Source organism: Artibeus jamaicensis, unplaced genomic scaffold (assembly GCF_021234435.1).
Source record: "Artibeus jamaicensis isolate MK-2021 breed Jamaican fruit bat unplaced genomic scaffold, CSHL_Jam_final contig_415, whole genome shotgun sequence".
In the NCBI taxonomy this organism is placed as follows: Eukaryota; Metazoa; Chordata; class Mammalia; order Chiroptera; family Phyllostomidae; genus Artibeus; species Artibeus jamaicensis.
Window position 1 is genome coordinate 26,412,503 of NW_026521823.1, and position 22,928 is coordinate 26,435,430.

The 22,928-nt window shown below is 35.1% G+C and overlaps 1 pseudogene; it reads right to left on the reverse strand.

Moving 5' to 3' along the window:
• Nucleotides 1-210: 210 nt before the first annotated feature.
• LOC119049237 (serine/threonine-protein phosphatase PP1-gamma catalytic subunit B-like) overlaps nt 211-22,928 on the reverse strand; it is a 56,031-nt pseudogene continuing 33,313 nt past the window's right edge.

Genomic DNA, 22,928 nt, shown 5'->3' on the forward strand with positions numbered 1-22,928 from the left:
CTGGGGTGTACAGCTTTAACAATATCTTTAAAGTTGTTTGCAAAAGGAAGAGGGAATTTCAAAACAATTTTTTTCCTTGGGAGTGAAGTATTTTATTTGCTATTGTAACTAGCAAATGTTGTTCTTTAACTCAAAAAGTGGAAGAGAAGGCCCCACAAACACATGATTCGATCAAGCTGACGAATATATATTACATTTTTGAAATGAAGGTTATATGTCATAATTCCCAACTAGGCAGTGTGAAAATGACATTTTTTTTGCTTGCTTTGTGACTATAACCTTGGAGGTGTTAAAGGGTCTCAGGGCATTCAGCTTCTTTTTCTCTGCAGGTTTTAAAACCTGAAAAGAACCCATCAGTGTTTTCTCCACACTCATCATGGCAACTGCATCGTCAAACTCTCTACAATAATTGGGTACAGGAAACAGTGACCAAATGCCTCTTTGCAAAAAAAAAATGGATCCATCTTCAACCACATATAAGGTTCCAATCATGCTTGTGGAGAAATTTGCAAGCACTTCTGCACCAAATGTGAAGGACACTCCTGTGTCATTTTCACTGAAGCCTAAGACATATTTATTGGGGTCAGACCACAATGTCACAAATCATATCTTGATCTGGGACATTAGTAGGTTGCATAAATTGCTGAATCTGCTCCACAAATTTGCTGATAAACCTTAGTGACAGCAAAATATTGTCTTACCCATAATGGCTGCTATTGGTAGATAGTGCAAGCACTCTGAAAGTTTTCCATGCTGTATCTTGTTTTACATTCCTAATTAAATCCACAAATTCCATTGATGCTGGAACATTTGTGGTCTCCTCTGAGAAAAAAGAAATTCTCCGAATATTTGATTTTGAATGCCTTTAAGAGGCAGGTAGTCTCTGGCGACTGATTATCACTATCCACACAGTCTCCAAGAAACAGGTAGTTGCTTCGTGGTGAAAAACCACCATATACAAAAAGCCAAAAACAATTTATAGTCCTATTATTGCCTTTCGGCAGAATAGATAGAAAACCAAGGCAGGGAGGGGAAGAGAGACAGGTCTCACCCATTAAGTCCATTGTCCTGAGCCCAGTCAGGTAAGATTGCACGTTGTTCTAAAAATCACAATAGAGAGCATACCAGTGCAGGAGAGCCTCTGGAAATACTGTGGGTATCGTTTTCCCCATCTGGTAAAGCAAGACTTCAAAACTGTGTGTTTATGCCAAGGTCCAGAGAAGGGAGGAGGAGGGCGAACCTAGAAGCTGGCTGCAAGCATAAACCTCCTAAAACCCCAACAGGCAGGGCACTCAGACTAGCCCGGTGCCCACCTGCAGCTTCATGCTCAAGTGTATTTCACAAATAATCTTGCTAACTCGTGTCTAATATACATGTTGTCTTGTCTCTCACTTAATTCATTTCTCATCAACAAGACAAGGACCAAGAAGGAGGGAGTCCCTTAACTTAGGTCTCCCCGGCAACATTGTTCATGAATAACACCGCATACTTTGAGTGGTGCTTCGAATTCTAGCAGATCTTTCCGACTGAGAAAGGTCTGCTGGGATTTTAATCACAGCCCTCTGATTCATTCTCAAACATGGTCCTTGGGCGTGGACTCTCTAAGTTCCAGCAGCTGTTGGATGATGCAATCCTTGCTGAGTTTGTCTGTATCACCATTTCTTCCCCTGACCCACACTCCTGCAGTGCTGTCTGCTAATGCCCAGGGACTTATGCCTCATTTCTTACACCAGAAACACAGCTCCCTGCTTTCTCCTCCCTTCCCAAGAGGAAGCACCTAATTGTGATTCATTGTGTGCAATTGGATATCGTGCAGTTGCGGATGACCAACTGCACTGACATCTCAGGGAGTGCTATTTTCTTAGATAAAAGTTATTTTCCATATTCCTACTGTAACTAAGCACAGCATTTCATGTGAATTAGAAGAAATTTGCATTTCACTCAAGCTTAGATTGAGTTACAGGCCACCATTCTAGAAACCACAGAATTCCCTGCGGCTTTTATAACTGTTGAAATGGTGAAATAGCCAATGGCTTCCTAGAAAGTTGTAGCTGAATGTACGATTGGAACTGTTTCATAATGAAGCATGTACAATTAAAGTTAAACACTTTAATACACGAATTAAGATTCAGAAAATATATAAGCCATCTCTAATTTTCTTCTTTGCTAAAGGACTTCTAACATTATTTTAAAACCTTCCAAAATAATATTTTATTGAAAGATATTTCAATATCCATAACTTATAATAACACTATACATCTTCATTTAGCTTGTAAGCTGGGCAAAAAATTTAAACCAGTTTATTAAATAGCCCTAAATAATAAGGAACAGTGAAGGTAAATATATTACATTTACAAAATTTTAAAAATATTTTATTTTAAATATATTTTTATTTATTTATTTTTAGAGAGGGAAAGGGAGGGAGAAAAGGGGGGAGAGAAACATCAGTGTGTGATTGCCTCTCACACGCCCCCTACTGGGGACTTTGCCTGCAACCCAAGCATGTGCCCTGACTGGGAATCAAACTGGTGACACTTCAGTTGGCAGTCTCAGTTGAACCACACCAGCCAGGGTTAAAAATATTTTATTTTTAATCTTAGAGTAGACTTGAATGTGTTTTCAAATTAAATGCTAAAAACAAATTAGAGAATAATAGAATAAATAAGGCAGTTGACACTTTTTAATTAAAAATTTTATGTTCTCTTAGTGCTCTTTACAATGTAGCCTAATAATATTTGAAATTCATTGTCAAGTAAATAAATGTCTGGAAATTTTGTTTATTTCCTATATAATGTAGTACATTTTTTTCTGCTAGTCAAAATTTAAAAAAAAGCTCAGTGAACAATTGTTCCTCTGGTATTCACAGAAAACTATTTTCTTTGTTGTTAAAAGTATTTAAAGAGTTTTATACCCTAACACTTAAAAATATAAAATAATGAAATCATAGTCAGATGTAGAAATTAATTCTTATTATCCAATTACATAAATTGCTAAGTTACTATAAAATAATTTGTTTTATTACCTGAAAATTAGAAAACTAAATGCAGGAACAAAATTAATATCACAAGAATTATAAACATCACCTTTTTACTATTTTTCATATACCCCACAAAATTTAAATATATACATTTAATTGAAATGAATCTCCTCTGAAGAAATTAATTGTGCTGTTACCAGATTTCTCTGCACTCTGGAAAAACCCAAGAGTCTATGTCTTCTGCAACATAAAGAGAAGTAATTATCTATGTTCATAATTTTTAATGAAGTAATACTCTCACAGATTTTTATTTTTTGAAATCTGGTTGTTACTATATCATTCAAGTGGTAGTACCCGGCTTTGCACTCAATGGCTAGTTTAATTTTCTGCAAAGTCATACAGTAAAGTAGAATACAGTGAAGAGATTTTGTTAACTATTGTCTTGTATTAATAGTTGCTGTTAAATCCTCCCGACTGGTAGCAAGGATTCTGTTTTGAGCAGTCTACCGTGATTTCAAAGACATCTATTTTCCTTTAAGTGTCCAAGAGAAGGAAACTATCTTTACTGTGTTTGATCCCAAAGAACCCACTAACTGAAGAGAAGGAATTTCTATTTATACCCATTTTGTATTCTCTGTGAAACATATTGTGACCCTGAAATGTAATCCTCTTCTTAATACAAAATATTTTGTGCCGATGAAGCTAAACTTGTCACAACTGTCTGTGCAAGAGTTGTGTAGGTGTTTTGTCCCCAAATGCAGTTCTTTTTCTTGGTTACTTAGTCACCTCTACTTGAAACAAATCCTAAAATGGTAGGGATTTCTCACCGGCCCATAATTAGTTCTCTCTAAAAAGATCAGATTTTTCAGGACTTAGCACTGCATTGAGCATACATGTTTATTGAAGACAAACTCACTGGTGTCAGAGAAAAGAACTATTCAATTAACAAGAGTGAGCAAATGTGCCTCTGCTACTTCTCCTCTACTTAGCGTTAGCTGTCTAGCCTTCATCCATGCTTGACACAAGGGTGATGCTATTATAGAGATGAAGGTAGAGCACAGAAGTGATGGCCAAACTACCTCCCAAACAAAGTCAAAGGAAAAATTTTAAAATTCTATTTTCACTTTTTTTACTTTGTTTTTATGGTTTACATTATTATGTACCTTTGCCCGCCTCCACTCCACCTCAACCCCCACTCCAGTCTGTCCCCAATGCTGCTGTGTGTGTCTGTGGGTTGTGCACCTATTTTCATCCATAAATCTATCCAACCTCCCTTACAGCAAAGGAATTTTTAAAAATGGAGAAGATACGGAAGTTACTCTAACTGGTCGGACTCTGTAGAAGTCTGCTTATTGTATTAGTTTAGATGTATTCTCTCTCTCAAATGTATCAGTAAATGTGGAGCCAAGCTCAGTCAATTAGCTGTTTTCCTCATATGTTTATGAAATGGAAAAGGCAGATACTATTGATGGAAAGAAAGAAAACAAAAAGAATAAGCCTTTTCAAAACACACTACTCTCTTGTTCTTTTTTTTCAAAATAATACTAGTTTGAAAACAGTTGACAAGGCATAATTCTTACATAAGTTTGTTTTTTCTACTCCAGAGCCACAAAAATAGAATTAAAAGTAGCAATGAAAGCTCCCAGCAATACCAAGGTTTGATATTTGAAAAAGACTTGCTGAGGGCAATAGTAAGAGTAGGGAGAGAAACAAAAGCACATGGAAAAAGTCTAGACCATGTCCTTTACACTGTAACGTGTGTGCTCTAGGATACACAGTCACCTATGGCACTAACAGCAATTGTTGATTACGGCAACAAATCGAGTCTGTGTATCTGGCTGAGATTGTGGCAGAAGCTGGGTGAGAGGAGAATTATGGAATATGCCCAGCAGAATAATCCACAATCAGTTGTCATAAATTACGGTCTAAAAAACCCAAAATGTAATGTTAACAATTAATGAGACTGCCATTTCTGTTTTATTTACTAGTCATTCTTCTTTTTTACAAAGAGTTTGGTGACTGAATATTCCAAGTAGGAAATGGAGTAACTTTTGTTATGGTAAACAGGAAAAAAAAAAGGATGTAGGCACTGGAGCAGCCCAGTAAGACCTGGGAAATAAACTAGTTACTTTGTAATTTTCCAGATCAGATATGATATGAGATCATATCAGATTTATCAGCCTCTTCAAAAAGTCACTTTGCATCTCCACTTCCACCCTCATCCTAATGCTGTCTAAGCATCTGATTTTGTCTCTTAGGTAAATTCTAGAGGTCTATCCTTAAGTCTTTTGGTTCTTCTCTTCCATTCATTTTAAAAGGTGGGTATTTGAGAATACTAATCGTGGAGAGTCTGAGGGTTTCATAAACGAAAGATATTTTCTCCCAAAGGGATGTATTTTAGAAGCAATGTGTGCACAAGAAGATTTATTCTTTGGATATTTTACCTGTGGTTTCTAGGTCAGATCTTTTAATATAGGTATATTACAGAAAATTTCCTAAAGAGTTACCAGAGGAAAACAACTATTATAGAACTTAGATGTATACAATAAATGCTATAATAGTGCAATGCCATAATTTTATTTGGTACTTTCAACAAATAAATTAATCATTTATATATGTAAATGTATACACTATGTAGGGGGTTTTATAAGTAATTTATTCCACATGAAGGAGACTCCTAGAATTGGAAGAGTGATATGGATTTAATAGACTCAACACTTGGGCACTGTCAATAGCTAAGTTCATGTGCTGTGATAAGAAAGTTCTTATCTTGGTGATGCTGGAGATTTTGGAGAGAGAACGAAAACCTGTATGTGGACTTAAAAATGTTTTCTGGGTCACAACGAAGAAAAAATAACTGGCAGCTTTAATATAAATAGTCACTTATCTTGTTAGAGACATATCACCAATGAAAAGCAGTGTTCTAATACCAGATTTTTCTGTACAGTATGATGGCTGTTGTCTTTTTTTTTAATTTTGGAATATGAGAAACAAAATTACATTTAAGATCATCTGGTATGATCTTAAATGGCCAAGATCATCAAGGCCATTTTCAGTGACCTTTCTTATATCCATTTTTATTAAGTTCTTGTGGTTTGGGGCAAAGAAGAAAGCTAGAATGTTGCAGGTGAGCAGGAGGCTTGAAATCTTCTCTTAGGTCTTACAAGTTGTATGAGCTTGGAAAGATACTTCAACTCTCTGAGCCATGGACACCTCATCTGTTCAAATAAAGATCAATAAAATATATCAGTGTGGGCTAACTGTGGTAAATGGACGCACAAACCCAGAGCACAGGGCAGCGATGCCTACATACTAAATTTAGGTGTGTATAATCTCTGAGTCCATGACTAATATGTGTATATTTACCCAATCTTAATTTTCAGATGCTTTATAGGCACTAAAAAATGGGTTTGACATACACTAGATAGAAAAGCATTTCTATTTAGTAGAAAATATATCCGTGTATTGAAAGTTGCACATTGAATACACATTTTTAATTGTCATTGTCAAGGACCTGAGTATCTTAACTTAATGTCAATATGGAGAATTTACCTGGCACAGGTTTTGATTGACCAGCAAGGGCATTCAGTATCTTCACAGTCTATTTGACTCCTAGGTTCTCTGCTTGGTTTCTGGTCCAAAAATATGAGAAAGATTTTACTTTAGGGGGGTTATTAAATAATCTGTTTTGTGTATTTTTAAATAAAAGTTTCAGATTTGTTTTGACAAAGTAAGATAATAATCCAAATTGTGCCTACTTGATATCATAAACTTATAAAATAACTAATTATGAAGCAGGTTAAATTTTTATTTCTGTAGCTATTCAGTAATTGAAAAATATTGAATGTAATTTTACCTTATACCATCTCTTTGAAAATGAATATGTCCTGAAGCTTTATAAGACAGTTATCAGTCACTTATTACAAATTTCCTCAAGTGAAGATTCATTTTAAATTTAATTATTTAGGTATCTGAATATATTTCTGTTATTTTATATTTCAATAAGAATTATTTTTTATTTTTTATCTTGTTCCCTTTGGAACTTATTGGGGTGACACTGGTTAACAAAATTATACAGGTTTCAGGTGCACGGTTCTACAACACATCATCTGTGCGCCATGCGGTGTGTGAACACCACCACAAGTCAAGTCTCCGTCCACCTCCCACATTTACATCCCTATCCCAGACTCCGCCTCCCTCTACCTCCCTGCCCTCTGGCAATCACCACACTGCTATCACTAAAACAATTCAATCATTTTCATTTATTCACCTGCATTAATTTTCATCACTATCTTGTCAGATTAGAAATGAACTTTGTATACCTTAGAAAGATGCCATAAATGCTCATGCCCGAAAGTAACTATTGGATGACTTTTTGCCTTTTATTAACACTAGAAAATTAATGAGACAGAGGACATGGTTAGTTTAAATCTTAAAGTACTCGTTACATTCAATTTTTACTTTCTTTTGATATGACTACATTTATGTAATGCCATCAAACAATATATTATATATGCTGTAAAAACATGCATGAGATGTGTATATTATACAAATTAATATATAAAACAAAATATGCATGTATTAGATGTGTATATATATTATATGTTAAATATTACATATAAATACTCTGTATATAAATAAAAGAATTCAGCCATTTTTCCTTCCTACCCTCAATATCACTTTTCTCTTGAACAGGGCAAATAATACATCCTGTTTAAACACATTTTTATAGTTTAAGATTATGTATTATTTACTTAGAGTTCAATATTTATAATTCTAATGTAATTAACATATTTTATAATACTCAGTTTATATTGGGGTTGGGTACTCTGTATAACAAGATAAATTTTTCATGTACAATTCTATCTCAGATATGATACTGCCCTACTTTTGGGGATATGTTAATTAATACATTATACACTTTTACATTGTGCCTATGTTTATTAAAACACAACTAAGTAATTTCAGGTATGTTTTTCCAAATAATAATCTGCAATGATTTATGAAAACCAGGTCTCAAAATGTGAATTGTATTATGCAGCTATAAAAATAAATAGCTAAATGTTATTAACATGGATATTTTTGTGAGAAATGATAATCATCTATATTCTTTCAAATGTATGTTTGTAGATACTAAGAAAAGTCATTTAAACATACTCTCAAAAATTTTATGTTAATTGTTCTTTTGTGAATATATTTCTATCATCTTTGGAATCCTTCAACTGACTTTTTGAAAAGAAAGAAGCAGATTGACTAAGGAGACCTGGATTTTATGGGCTAGTATGAGACTCTTAGAGCGACTTCCTAGATTTAGGATACAGTAATATCAGATGACAGAACATTTTTGTGATTGATGGAAAGAACGGTAATCAGAGGTACATTTAAAATATTGTTTTTCTTATCTCTGATGGAGAAAATGACCTAATCTATCTAATGACAAGTTCAATTTGAGTCAACATCTTTTTGACCTTCAGATATATTCCTAGAGTAAAGGCAACCTCATAGGATATGCAGCAAGTATTATTCCTTGGCATAAAATGGCCTTGGAAAAACATGTTTTCTCTAATATTTTCAAGATATGTAAAGCCAGTGCAAGTATGAAAGAGTCTTTATACGAATTAGGATAACTATAAAAAAGTAATATATATAATATAAAACTCACCGTGCACATAGAAAGTCAAGAGATAAATGTTAAAGTACTGTTGTAATAAATATGACCACACTTTGACATTTACACTGCACAAATAGCACATATATATTAACAAGAAGAAAATAACTAAATCCAAAGAGAATTGGACAAGATATATGCAGAGGACTTTTACTGTAAAACAAGCCCAAATAATCAACACAAACATCAAATCATATCAAGTTTACTGACAATTAGCAATACAAATTAGAGCAGCAATAATATATTACTATTGAGACTAGCATGTTATAATAATATAATTAATAATAATTAATACTTATAAGATTAATATCTTACAATATATTTCTATGTAATACCTGCATTTTTTTGGCAAGAGTGAGGAAAAAATAATGCCCTTATACATTGCTGAATGAAGTGTGATGAATTTGTAGCCATTTTAGAGAGCAAAGTTGAAAATGTATTATATTTAAAAAGAGAATGTACATTTAAGAAAATGTAGTATCTATCAATTTTACCAGAATACATACATAACTGAACTTATTGAAAATTTTTTCATAGAAGTAAAAAATATAATTAATATGGGAGAAGCTGATAACATATGCTACATATATTTTAGGGACTATCATGTGATTATTAAGCAGACAGATTCATTATTAATCATTATTAATAGGGCATAGGGATTTTTTATGCTGTATTGATGATGAAGGACAAAAAGCAAGCTTTAGAAAATTGCCCGTGACATCTTATTTTTGGAAAACTTAAGTAATGTCTGAGAAGTGTGTTTTTGTAATTATCTAAGAACACAGCAAAACCTGTTGCATGACTACTGAATGATTTCAAGATTACAGCTAAGCTTGCAACACTATTTTACTCCTAATGACACGAAAGGGGAGAAGCAAAGAGAGAAAGTTTCTGTGGATCGATTCTAGTCTTTGTTCTTCTCCTTTCTAAAAATTGTATGTACCATACAAGTCTTACTTCCTCCTGCAAGTTACTACTACAATTCAGAAGTAGCATTCATTGGGTCTTTTGGAAGCTTGATACTTAATGCATTCCTGGAGAGGTTAATAGAAGAAATTATTATGGTCCCATACCTTACTCATGTCAGAGCTTTTATATAATAGGAAATTAAGTTAACCTTGAAGTTGCTTATGTAGATTTTCAGAGTGCATATTTATTTTTTTAACTTTTTTTATTTAGTTATTTTTCAAGTACAGTTTTCTGTTTATTTCTCCCATCCAAGCCCACCCTGCCCTGTGCTCCCCACCTCCCTCCCATTTCTACCCCCCAAATATAATATGATCTCACCTTTAACAGGAAGCTAAACAATAAAACAAAGAAGCAAGCAAAATAAAAACAAAGACACTGAAATAGAGAACAAGGGGACACAGTGCATATTTATTTTTTTTTATTTTTGTAGAATTACAGTTGTTCCCATTTCCCCCATGACTCTTCCTTGTCCTGCCCACCACCCACATTTAATCCCCCCTGTTGTCTTTTTCCATGGGTCCTTCAAACATGTTCCTTGAATTGACCCTTCCCCTTCTTTTCCAGTATTTTAGTTTAAATCATTTGTGTATTCTAACTTAGGCCCTTTAAAAATGCTGTCAACAAAATGATTGATTGTATTATTTTAAACTGAGTGACCAGTGAGAAGATAGTTGCTAATATTTAGACTGATCTTAAGTAGACTCATCAATTGGCTTTGACAAGTGGTTAATATATGTTTAATTGTTGGAAATAATATCACTGATTTGAGCTGAAGGTTAGTAGAGGGAAAATGATAATAATGTATAGCACCAAGGCTAAAGTGAAGTTTGTAGGCAGAGTGAAATTTCCTTGATGTATGGCATTAAAGCTATTTCAGTGTAGGATATATTAAAAACAAGCATTGGATATGAAATATTATGGGATGATATTATATACCAATCTTCCTATGATTAGACATTAGCAAATAATTGATCACATTATATCTCTTAAGTATAGAATGGAAATAATTGTTTTAGCTCCCACTTATCTGACACGATAAATATTACTGTAATTATATATTTATAATCCTTCTAGTTCCTTAGAATAGAAGGGACTATATCCCAAATATAAAATATTTTATATAATATAATTATTAGAAATTGTGAATAGAAACAGAAATATAAATATCTTATGGTAAAAGACAAATCTAAACTAATGTTACATATATTACAGAAAGGACATTATTTTACATCAAATTAGGTTTTATTTTCTTATTTTATGAAGTAGTGAGGCTACAAAACATCATAAATATGTGATTGCAAAAGAAACACATTCATTTTATTAAAATAACATTTTAAAATGTTATCATCTAATAAAATGAATTTTAATCTGCACAATATCAGACTGCAAAAAAAGAGTATTTTCTACTGTAATTTATTTCTACCACATTCTTATTCAGTCTGCAAATGTTAATTTCAAATCTGCATAACTATAGTCTGATTTAAAAGGTTATTAGTTTAACCAATACAATGGTGCAGCCAGAGAAGCCAGCATGCAAGTGACATGGCTTAAGTGTTTGTGTCTATCAAGAAGACGCAATCTTGAGCCACTAATTCTCAATGGGACAAATCAACACCATTTCCTGAACTATGCAATTAACAGAAACCAAATTTCCAACTGTGCTAGATAATGCAAATTTGCCTGTAGAGATTTTATCTTATATAATATCATGAATTTTATAAATATCTTCATATTAATCTTTGAGTACATAGATTCATTGTATTATGCTGATGGGGTTGCATTAAACAATTTAATAGTGAGGTCATAAGATATAGAACATTTGATAGAATATGACTGCAGAAATTATATTCTAGCATAGTTGTAGTTTACCATAGGTGCCAGACACAGTGAGTAAACTCAGTGAATATATATTAGTTATTTGAATGATGTATCAGTTCCAGTGTGAAAACTGATATATGACCTAATGTGAGTTTTTAGTCCTTTATTACACTGTTGGTTTTAAACTGGGCTATTTTAAATTTAACCTTTTCAGCTTATCTGTTTCTTTGGAAAACATCTGATTACTTCATAGTAAAAAGAACATTTGCAAAAACTACTGTAAATATACATCATTTTAGAATTACTTTTAGTATCTACTGAGTTTAATTTTTTTACTCATCTTTTGGTTTTGTTTCCTATGGGTTAAGTCAAGCAATACTTCCAATTTAGTGCTTCTGTGTCATATTCTCAGAACACTGAAGAAAGAAAATAACCAGAGGATGGACAGAAAAAAAATATCCACTATATTTTATTTTTCCATTGAAGTACCACCTTTTCTGAAACTAAAATAATAACTGGAGAGACTATTCTTTCTTTATGAAGATTTTGTATTAACATATCCTTAAATATAGATGGAACCATTAGCAATGCCCATTTGACCCTTATCTGTAATATCCCCCAGACATTTACATCTTATTCAAGTCCCTCTGTCTTAAAATATGAAAAACATATTAAGGTTTTAATTATGTTTAAAAGACACTTAGGTAAAATAAAAGCTACCTTTTATACATGTATTTTGTGGAACAAGTAGAGTGTCTACATAAATATATATATTTACAAGTTTGTTGAATGGAGGTAATTATTGGATTTAAAAAAATTATCACTATAACAGATAAAGCTTTTGTGTACTATAGACAGGTAAATAAAAGATACATGTCAGACAATAATAAAGGGAGCATGTATGAGAGAGATCATAGCTGCTATATGAAAGATGGAATTAATCACATAAAAATAAGAGATGGGATACCAAAGTAAAGTACTTAAATTCTGAACACATGCAGGATGAAAAAGATACAAATATATCCTATTAAAAACATGGACATAACTATGATACTAAGGCAGGTAAGGTAGCTATGGCAATGCAAATAATACTGTAGTCATTTAGGGCACTGGATGGAATATCATAATGATAGTTTAGAAACTTGTGTTCTTGCATGAGCAAGGACATTCACTATGTGACTTTTTTCCTGCATGAGCGAGGGTACAAACATGTGAGTTACACATGTGACTGTGTGTAACATGGTCATATAGTTCCTGTAAAACAAAATGACTTAATCATTTACATTTTGGAAGTCCATGTGGGCTCTCCTAATTGCCACCTATGCCATTTAATACATGTTTCAAAATATACTAAAATTTGAATTAAGATGTAAAAGGAGAAGACCAATGTTTTCTATTGTAAAATTTTTATTTTAATGATAAAGAATACAAATGTACGTAATGACTTAGAAACAATCACACAAAGATTAGACTGTAATCATGCAAGCAAATTTTTGACAATTATTACTGGTCTTTGATAGATCAAGCAATGGAAGAAAGATCATAATATTTATTTTCCTTCCCTGTGTCAAGATGATGGGCGTGCAGTTACCTTGAACGTCAAGAGAATTCATAACTCTTAAAATTTGTGACAAAAACTTGAAAAACTCAGCCTTAAAGGAAGCAAAAACTTTAGAAAATATTTTTTGTTTTCTATAAATTACCTTAAGAACAGTGTGACATGGAGGTATTAAAAGTTTGTGATTTCCTTTGTCTAGTTGCAATGTATAATATTTTATTGTTATCTTTAAGAGTAAGCCTTCGGGTGTTTTAATGGTTTGGCCACCATGAATAATGCTGCAATGAACATACAGGTGCATATAATTTTATGAATAAAATGTTTTCAAAATTTTGGGTAGATATCCAGAAGAAGGGTTGCTGAGTCATTTGGTAACTGTATTCTTAATTTTGGGGAGAAAAATTTTTGTTTTTTTTAAAGATTTTATTTATTCACCCTTAGAAGAGAAGGGAAGGAGAGAGGGAGAGAAATATCAATGTATGGTTGCCTCTCCTGTATCCCCTCCTGAGAACTGGCCTGCAACCCAGACATGTGCCCTGACTGGGACTCGAACCATGCTTCTTTGGTTCGTAGGCCCACACTCAATCCACTGAGTCACACCAGCCAGGGCTGTATTCTTAATTTTTGAGGAACCTCAATAATGTTTTCCATGGTGTCTATGCCAGTCTGCATTCCCACCAGGTTCTTTTTCTCCATAACCTCTCCAACCCTTGTTATCACTTGTGGTGATAATACCCATTGTAACAGGTGAGAGGTGGTAGCTCATTGTAGTTTGACATGGTGCATATATACAATGGAATGCTATTCAGACATAAGAAAAGATGAAATACTGTCATTTGTGACAATATGGTTGGACCTTGAGACCATCATGCTAAGCAAAATAAATCAAACAAAAAAGTCAAGAACCATCTGATTTCCTTCATATGTGGAATATAAAGATGAAATCAATGGATGAAGAAATAAAACAAACAAAAATTCATAGAAAGAGACAATAGTATCGTGGTACCAGAGGGAAGGAGGCTATGGGGTAGTAAAGGGTAAAGAGGGTCAAATACATGGTGACTGAAGATTTGACTGGGTGGTGGGCACACAATGCAAAATAAGATGATGGATCACAGAACTGTATACTTGAAACCTATATCATCTTAGTAAACAATGTCACCTCAATCAATGTATTTTTAAAAAGAAAAGTATTAAAACTAAAATATTTTGAGCAAGAAAAAAGTAAGCCATGTTATGTATAAAATATTACCATTTAACTTCTTATGGGGAAAAATCTGTCAGGTGATTCCATACATATCACCTATATGTCAGTTACTCATTGTCTTTATATGAAACATAGAGGGTTCATTAAAATATATTCATAATAATACAGTGGACAAAAGGGTATACCAGTGTTTAGAAGGCATAAGTAGGATGAGTCATTTCCTCTTTTATCCTCTCTCTTATCCTTCTTTCCTACTGGCCTTCATTTCCTTCCTTCCTTCCATACTTCTTTCTTTCCTTCTTTTTTTAATCCCCAGCCCTTTAGACAAATAAAGACCAAAAGATACTCAAAAAATTGGGTGAGCCAATTCTAATATATCTGTTATTAAGCTTTCTGTTTAATAATAATACGACAGAAGTAAATGGAATGAATATTAAAGCATCTTTTAACATTCTGGAACGTAGAATTCAAATATAAAGTAAATGTACACTTATATAATTCAAGCTCAAGCTTTCACACTGTAACATCAACAATATAGTTTGTGGTTATTTTTTTAAATTCTCACCTAAGGACTTTTTAAAAAAAAATCGAGTTTAAGGGTGTGATCACTACACTGAAACATACTTAGTTTCTTTTTGAAATGATGGCAAATTTCTAGAATTGTGTTGGTGGTTCTGCAAATATTTTCAAATACTTGCCTATTTCAAAGGGTTACTTTTATAGTGGTCAATTATACCTCAAATGTAAAAAACACAATGCATTTCTATTGCAAAGACACAAGACTGAAAATTTACAATAACTTCTAACAGCATCTCTCATAGAAATGCCAAATAAATGAGATCTTTTATTCATTGTAGTATGTAATATAGACTTCTTCACCCAATTTGGGAAACACATTTTATGGCTCAGCACATTTTATGGCTCAACAAGTCCGTACTTTATAATCTGGAGAACCCATTCTGAATATATATATATATTCAAAATTTTAGAATATATTCATTCAAGAAATTTATATCAGAAAATTTCATAATTCTAAAAAGGAGAACCAACCCAAATGTTCAACATGTTGAAATAAATGAATCTGTGTTTTATTTCTTGACTTGGGAGGGGAGTCCATGGGTGTGTGATATATAATTATACTTTAGTGACAAGTTGTATTTAACATCCCTTCTGTATGAATAAATACATATGACCCTTTTTACAATTCATAAGAAGATTGAGAAAAAAGAAGTCATTGCAGGTATAAGAAGAATAATTTCCTAATATAAAAAGTGACAAAACACTGATATGGAATGGAGAATAGGATTTGATGTGATCTTAGCAGGGGGTAAATGTAAGAGAGAAGAGTGTGAAATGGGTTGTGACAAGAAATGAGTCAAGCCACAGGTGCCTTGCGAAACCCTTTAAAACTTGATGTGAGCAATTTAGTTACTGGATGCTTTCAAAGTAAGTGGAGAGAGACATTCATATCAAAATTGTGTTTTTGTTTACTCTGACTAAAAGTCTGACAAACAAAAACAGTGAGAAGGGAGGAAGAAAGGCATGTCAGGATGCTCTTGCAAAACCTCAAAACCTGTCTTAGGCAGTAAAGCCAAAAAAGAAAGAAGGATTTATACACATAATCTAGAGGGAGTGGTAGTGTTACCGAACAAGAGGAGGTCCGAGGGAGGGGCAGTACAATATTTGGCCCACCTAGGGATGCCCAAAACTGCTATACAACAGGGGCCCCTCCCAAAAACAAAATACTAAAATCTACTGGGCCCTTCTGTCCGCCGCTAATTGGAAAGACATCTCTTAATGCCAGAGATTTGTGAAAAGGAAACAAAATGTTTATTTAATGTTATTCAGGCCTAATGCCACTACTAAAATATCAAAGTCCTTTAGGGTATACACCTACACCCACACTGCGCTCCCTTCTCCCACTGTCCCAACTCCGGGTACCGTAAATCAGGAAAAGAGCACACGTCTGTGTTGCAGGCCAATGGCACCGTCAGCTGTGTCACCGTGCAGGCAGGATCTCGAGTTAATCCAAAGTACTGTGGTACCCTCTCATGGTCCACTGGCAAGAGTCCTTTGTACCCAGTTCCAGTCAAAGTCTCTCTTGCTTTTTTAGGCCCCTCAGCCAAAGGGGGCACCCCAAAGATGCGTGGGCCTCTTCTACCAAAGCTGCAGGAGTTTGCACTCCACCAAAAGCATGTGGCTTTCTTCTTCACCTGGCTGCAGGGATCTCCATTCTGGCAAAGCTGCGTGGTTTTTCCCTTTCACCTGGGAAAGAGGGGGTCCGCACCCTGCCAAAACCACGTGGCTCCCTCTTTCACCTCACCAAGAGGGGGTCCTCACTCTGCTGAAACCGCGTGGCTCTCTCTCCATCTGGCCAAGCGGGGACCCTTCATGTCTTGGAGCCAGTCTTTTCCAAGCTCCCACACAGCGGCACCCTCCCTCAGGGGCGCAGCCCCTCATTACCTCCTGAGTCCAAGCCCTTCTCACTCAGGAGTGCAGCTCCTAGTTTCCATCCTGAGTCCCTCAGTTCCATCCTCCTCCCTGGCTCCAAACTTGGCCACTGCTATTTAACATATCTATGAAACCAGTTAAAGGTTATAGATATGTTAAATAACCATTCCTCCAGAGGTTAGCTGCAAAACTGTTGCTATGCAAAACAGCTCTCAATGGCCTGGCTCCATTCATCCCTTCCCCCTGGGGGGGGGGCGGTGAGGACATCTTATATGTCTCTCCAATATTTCTATACACTTTGAATTCTGGACACTATTCCAAATCTTTTTTTTTGGGGGGAGGCCCGCCCTGGCTGCACCCTGTATCAGTAGATACTTATTATACCAGGATTCAGGTACCGGTGTCCATGACCATAATCAAGGATGTGGGAGACAAGAGTGTAAGTTTTCTCTTTCTGGAAGAGGAAAACTTTCTGGCTGGTCTGAGTCATCTTTAGCATCTTATCCAGAAACAAAAGCACAAAATTCCATGCTTCTTTCATGTCTGGTTTCCCCGTTAGCCTGGTTCTCCCAATCCCCATTAATATATTTTGTTTCCTTTTACTCCATATTAATGATCAGTTTATACCATCTTATATGATACCAACTTCTTGTTTCAATTTATTATTTTTATTTCTTTATGATACTATAAAATCATTTAGGACAAGGATAGATATCTGTTCACTGATGCATGGCAATATCCTAAAATGTTACCTGGAACACATAAAGCAACAGTCTTTTTTTTTCCCCTGTGAAGAAGGAATTTGATGACATCAGATGTCTCCCATCTTTTCCTCCTGTTCCATGAATTTCCTTAAATTAAGGAAGAAAATTTGTCATGGAAAGTAGGAATAATAGCTCCACATTACAGGAAATTACTCAGGTCTGCAATGGTTAAAATATGTTATTTTAGACATTAATTAGTCTCTTATTAATAGTGATTTTGTGGTACTATCTTTCCACACACATCACATACAGATGTTGGATAGAAGCGAGGGAGTTATTAGCACAGTCATACCTTGGTACACCTTGGCTCCAGACCTCGTCAAACCCAGTGCTTGTCACATAGACAAGAAAAAATTGTTTCAGCACTTGGCGCTTGCTAGGGACTCTTCATACTTGGTAGAACTTATATGGGTCACCACACCACCCCACAAGAGAAAATATTTCTGCACTCCTCACTTGCTCACTGCTGGTTGGTCTGGACACACTCACTATGACTTCTGGAACAAAGTAACGATGAGTACCGAGGTACCACTGAACTAGATTTTAATTTGTATACTGAAACTAAATTTACATAGATTACATTCATCATTTTGGCCATTTAAAATATGCAGTTCATTGTTTTAGCAAATTCATAATCATATGCATTCATAACTACTATTAATTCTAGAATAATTCACTTACACCCCCAAATTTTTTCTGAACTTCTCAATTTTCCCCTCACCTAATACTCTGAAAACCACTAGTAAATTTTCTGTCCCTATGGATTTGCCTATTTTGGAAAACTTTTTAAAGGTAGGTTTATTTTTCTCTGTTAATGTCCAAAGGAAGACAGACAAGACTGAGATTAAAGCTATGCTCTATCACATGCTCAGAAACCAGTTTACTTTGCAATTGCCAGGCACCATCCTTAAGTCATGGCCTTGTCTTTGGGTCCAGTCTGCTATTTACTTTGGAGGCAACAAGATGGAGAAAAGCCAAAGTTGTGTGTTTGATCCCTATGCAGAACACACACAAGAATCAACCAATGAATAAATAATAAGTGAAAAACAAATTGATGTTTCTCTTTTTCTCTCTATCTTTCCATCACCCTGTGTCTCAAAATAATATAAATAATATTTATTTATAACTCAAAATGTATACCTCAAATATATATGTATATATATCAAATATAGTATCTCAAAATAATAAATATATATGTACATATTTTTTAAGAATGAGAAAAACAGAAGAAGCCAAAGGTATATTTCAAGGAATGTTCCTGGGAGCTGCCACTTAATTTTTATCTTTATATCTTACCTGGCCACACCTGTAAAGGAACCTAGAGAGTATAGTTTTTCTTCCTTGCAGCTGTGTGTCCAACTAAAATTTTTAGTATTATTTAAGATGGAAAGAATGAATAGTGGTAGTGATTAACAGCATTTTTGACTTCCAGCCAAGATGGAGACGTAGGTAGATACACTGTGCCTCCTCCCACAACCAAAATTAAGGACAACAAAGATTTAGAAACAAACACACGATGAGAACAGACAGAAAATTGAACTGCATGGAAGTCCAACAATGAACCGTTCAACCAGACTGGTAAGAGGGGTGGAGTCGGCGGCCTGTGGAGATGAGTCTGGGCAGGAAAAGGCAGTGGCTGCCAGACCAGGGAGGACAAGTGGCCCAGGGCTGGCAGACCCAGGGTGCAGGGAGGAAACAAGCAGACCCACTGAGATGTGCCAGGCAGCTGGCTGACCGCAGACACACATTCACGACCAGACACACCAGGCAAAAATGGGCAGTGAGACAGACCATGCAATCCAGGGCTCCTGTGACTGAAAATAAGCCTAAAAGCACTGATTGAAAAGATGCCAAGAGAGACTCCCAGCCTCACAGGAGAATTTGCAGGAGAGACCCACAGGGTCCTAGAATGTACACAGGCCCACCACCAGAAAACCAGCAACAGAAGGGCCCAATTTGCTTGTGGGAAGTGGCAGAGGAGACTGAAATCCTGATCCTGCTCCCACATACAGGGTCGAAACCCAGCCACTGGGTTGCCCCGCCCTGGTGAACACCTAAGGCATTCACCACTCATATGTAACAGGCCTGAACAGGCCAAAAAATTATGGCTCAAGTAGAAGAACAAATCAAAGCCCCAGAGACAATACTTTTAAGCAACCAAGAGATAGCCAACCTGTCAGATGCATAGTTCAAAACACTGGTGATCAGGATCCTCAGAAAATTGGTAGATTTTGGTTACAAATTAGATGAAAAAATGAAGGCTACACTAAGTGAAATGAAGAAAAATGCATAGGGAACCACAGGGATGGAAAGAAAACTGGGACTCAGATCAATGGAGTGGACCAGAAGGAAGAAAGAAACACCCAATCAGAAAAGAATGAAGAAACAAGAACTCAAAAAAATGAGGAGAGGCTTAGGAACCTCCAGGATATCTTTAAATGCTCCCACATCCAAATTATAGAGGTACTAGAAGGGGAAGAGGAAGAGCAACAAGTGGAAAACTTATTTGAACAAATAATAAAGAACTTGCTTAATCTGGCAAAGGAAATAGACTTCCAGAAACTCCAGGAAGCTCAGAGAGTCCCAAAGAAGGTGGACCCAAAAAGGAACACACCAAGACACATCATAATTATATTAGCCAAGATTAAAATGAAGGAGAGAATTCTAGAAGCAGCAAGAGATAAGGGGATAGTCACCTACAAAGGAGTTCCCATCAGACTGTCAGCTGATTTCTCAAAAGAGACCTTACAGGAAAAAAAAGGCTGGAAAGAAGTATTCCAAGTCATGAAAGGCAAGGACTTAAATCCAGGATTGCTCTATCCAGCAAAGATTTCATTTAGAATGGAAGGGCAGATAAAGAGCTTCTCAGATAAGGTCAAGTTCAAGGAGTTCATCATCACCAAGCCCTTATTATATAAAATGTTAAAGGGACTTATCTAAGAAAAAGAAAATAAAAATATGAACAGTGAAAGGACAGCAAAGTCACAGTTATTAACAACCACACCTAAAACAAAAGCAAACTAAGCAGACAGCTAAAACAGGAGCAGAACCACAGAAATGGAGATCACATAGAGGGTTAGCAACAGCGGAGTGGGAGGAGGAGATGAAGGGGGAAGGTACAGAGAATAAGTAGCATAGACGGTGGGGGGGGGAGAAAATAGACAGGGGGTGGGCCAGAGCAGTGTGAGAAATGTAGAAGCTAAAGAACTTATGACACATGGATATGAATGAACTAAAGGGAGGAAATGTGGGTGGCAGGGGGTGTGCAGAGTGGAGGGGAATGAGGGGGAAATGAGACAACTGTAATGGCATAATCAATAAAATATATTATAAAAAAAAGAGCATTTTCACAGACATGTATTATTAAATATCTCTAGAATAATATCAGTAAATTAACTGCTGTGGTTACCTGGGTAGTGAAATAATTTAGAACCATAATCTTAAGGGTAATAGTGGCTGGGAAAATTTTCACTATATATTTTGTTCCATTGATTTTTGCCCCATAATTACGTATTACTCATTTACAAACTTAAACTGATTATTTTTTAAATCCCCTTTCTAAAGATAAGAAGTTTGAAGAAGAAGAAAAAATTTCCAAGAAGTTTTAGCTTCAGTAGGAACCAAGGAGTGACTTTTGTTCATGCCTGGGTCAGATCATCACATGAGGAACATCATGTCTCTTCTGCAACCACCTGAAGAAAAAGACTATGTTCTTAAAGAGCTCACATGAGTAGGACAGGTGTACCTGATAATATTTCTTTATTAAAGTCACTTGTACCATATGTTGTACCATATTTCACAACCTCTTAAAGAAGTGATATGATGTTAACAAATCCATCCACACTAAAGAGGATGAGATTACCTCATGCACTTAAAAAATTGCAAGAAAAAGTTATTAGTGTACAGTGTTTGTTTTTATTTCTTGTTTTTCCTGCACATTAAATATGTTTACCCAGTGCCTACTGGCTTGCTTGGCTTCTGATGAGAAATTCGTTGTTAATCTTACTATGGGAAACTTATGTGTCAGAAGACACTGGTTGTTTTCCAGGCTCTGTCTTTAACATTCTACAGTTTGCCTATGATATGTCTGTACATAGCTCTCTGAATTTTTTATCTAGAATTATTTGAGTTTCTTAAAGTTGTATATTTATGTATTTCATTAAATTTGGGGAGTTTACATGAATCATCTCTTCAAACATCTGTTTTCATATGTTGGTATGTTTTAGAGTATTTTATAGTTGCCTTAAATTCTGTTCCTTTTTCTTAATTTTTTTAAATCTCAAACTTGATCATCTCAATTGACTTATTTTCAAGTTCACTGATTCTTCTCCTCTAATCCGCTAAACTCTGTAATTGAGTTTCTCTATTTTTCTCACTAATTTTAGTTCTTACACATTCTAAATTCAAAATTTCTATTTTTAATATTTTATTTCTTTATTGATACTCTCTATTTGTTGACATAATTATTAATAATTCATAATTTATTTGGTAAGACACACAGTGTCTTACTTTTTAAGATATGGTATCCTTCAGCTCTTTGAACATATTCCAAGTAGCTGATTTTAAGTTTTTTCAAAGTAAGTCCAACATTTATAAACCATCAGGAACAGTTTAGTTCCTCTTGATTTTTCTATTGCCCAGATCATACTTTTTTTTATCTTTCTCATACCTTGTACTTTTTTGAGAACTTGCCATCTTGATTACTATTATGCAGAGCTCTCAAAATCAGATTCTCCCTCTCCCTGTCATAGTGATTGCTCATTTGTTTAGTGATTTTTGAACTAACTTTGTAAAGTCTACATTTTTATTGCATGTGGCTAGAGAAATCTTGCTTCCATTTGTTTAAAGCCCTGTAATGATTGGGCAGAAAATACCTTAAATGCTTGGGGCAAAAATTAACTCCCGGTTTCTGCAGAATGACTCTGCGTATGTGTTGAGAAGGCCTGCAACACTTAGCCAGACAGATTAGAGCCCTGCCTTATTCTGTGATTCCTGCCTTCATGTATCCTCAGGGCCAATCAGAGGGAAGGTATCAGGGATTCCTTAGGTCTGTCCTGAAAAGGCACCCAATCCTAGGCACACACCAGGCTTTAAAACTTCCCAAGAATTTATCAAACCTCTTTGAAATCTTTATTCACCAAAACATCTTATTTCCCAGGCTTTCCTCCCAATCTTTTTTGTTTCATCTACTTTTTGCTTCAACTTGTATCTATTGCCTCGCATAGAGCTAACTACTTGGTAAAACATTTGCCTATATAGCATGTCCTCAAATAGCATTGTTTTGTTCAGCACCATCTTATTATGACTTTGATGAGATGTTCTTGGAACTTAACTTTTGTTTTTTATCAGTTAACTAATAGTATCATTGGTTTTGTTAAAAGTTGTTTTACTTGCTGTTGTAGAACCTACTGATGATGTCAAGTGAAAATTTTCATGGGTGTCCAATCTTTTGGCATCTCTGGGCCACAATGGAAGAAGAAGAGTTGTCTTGGACCACACATTAAATACACAAACAC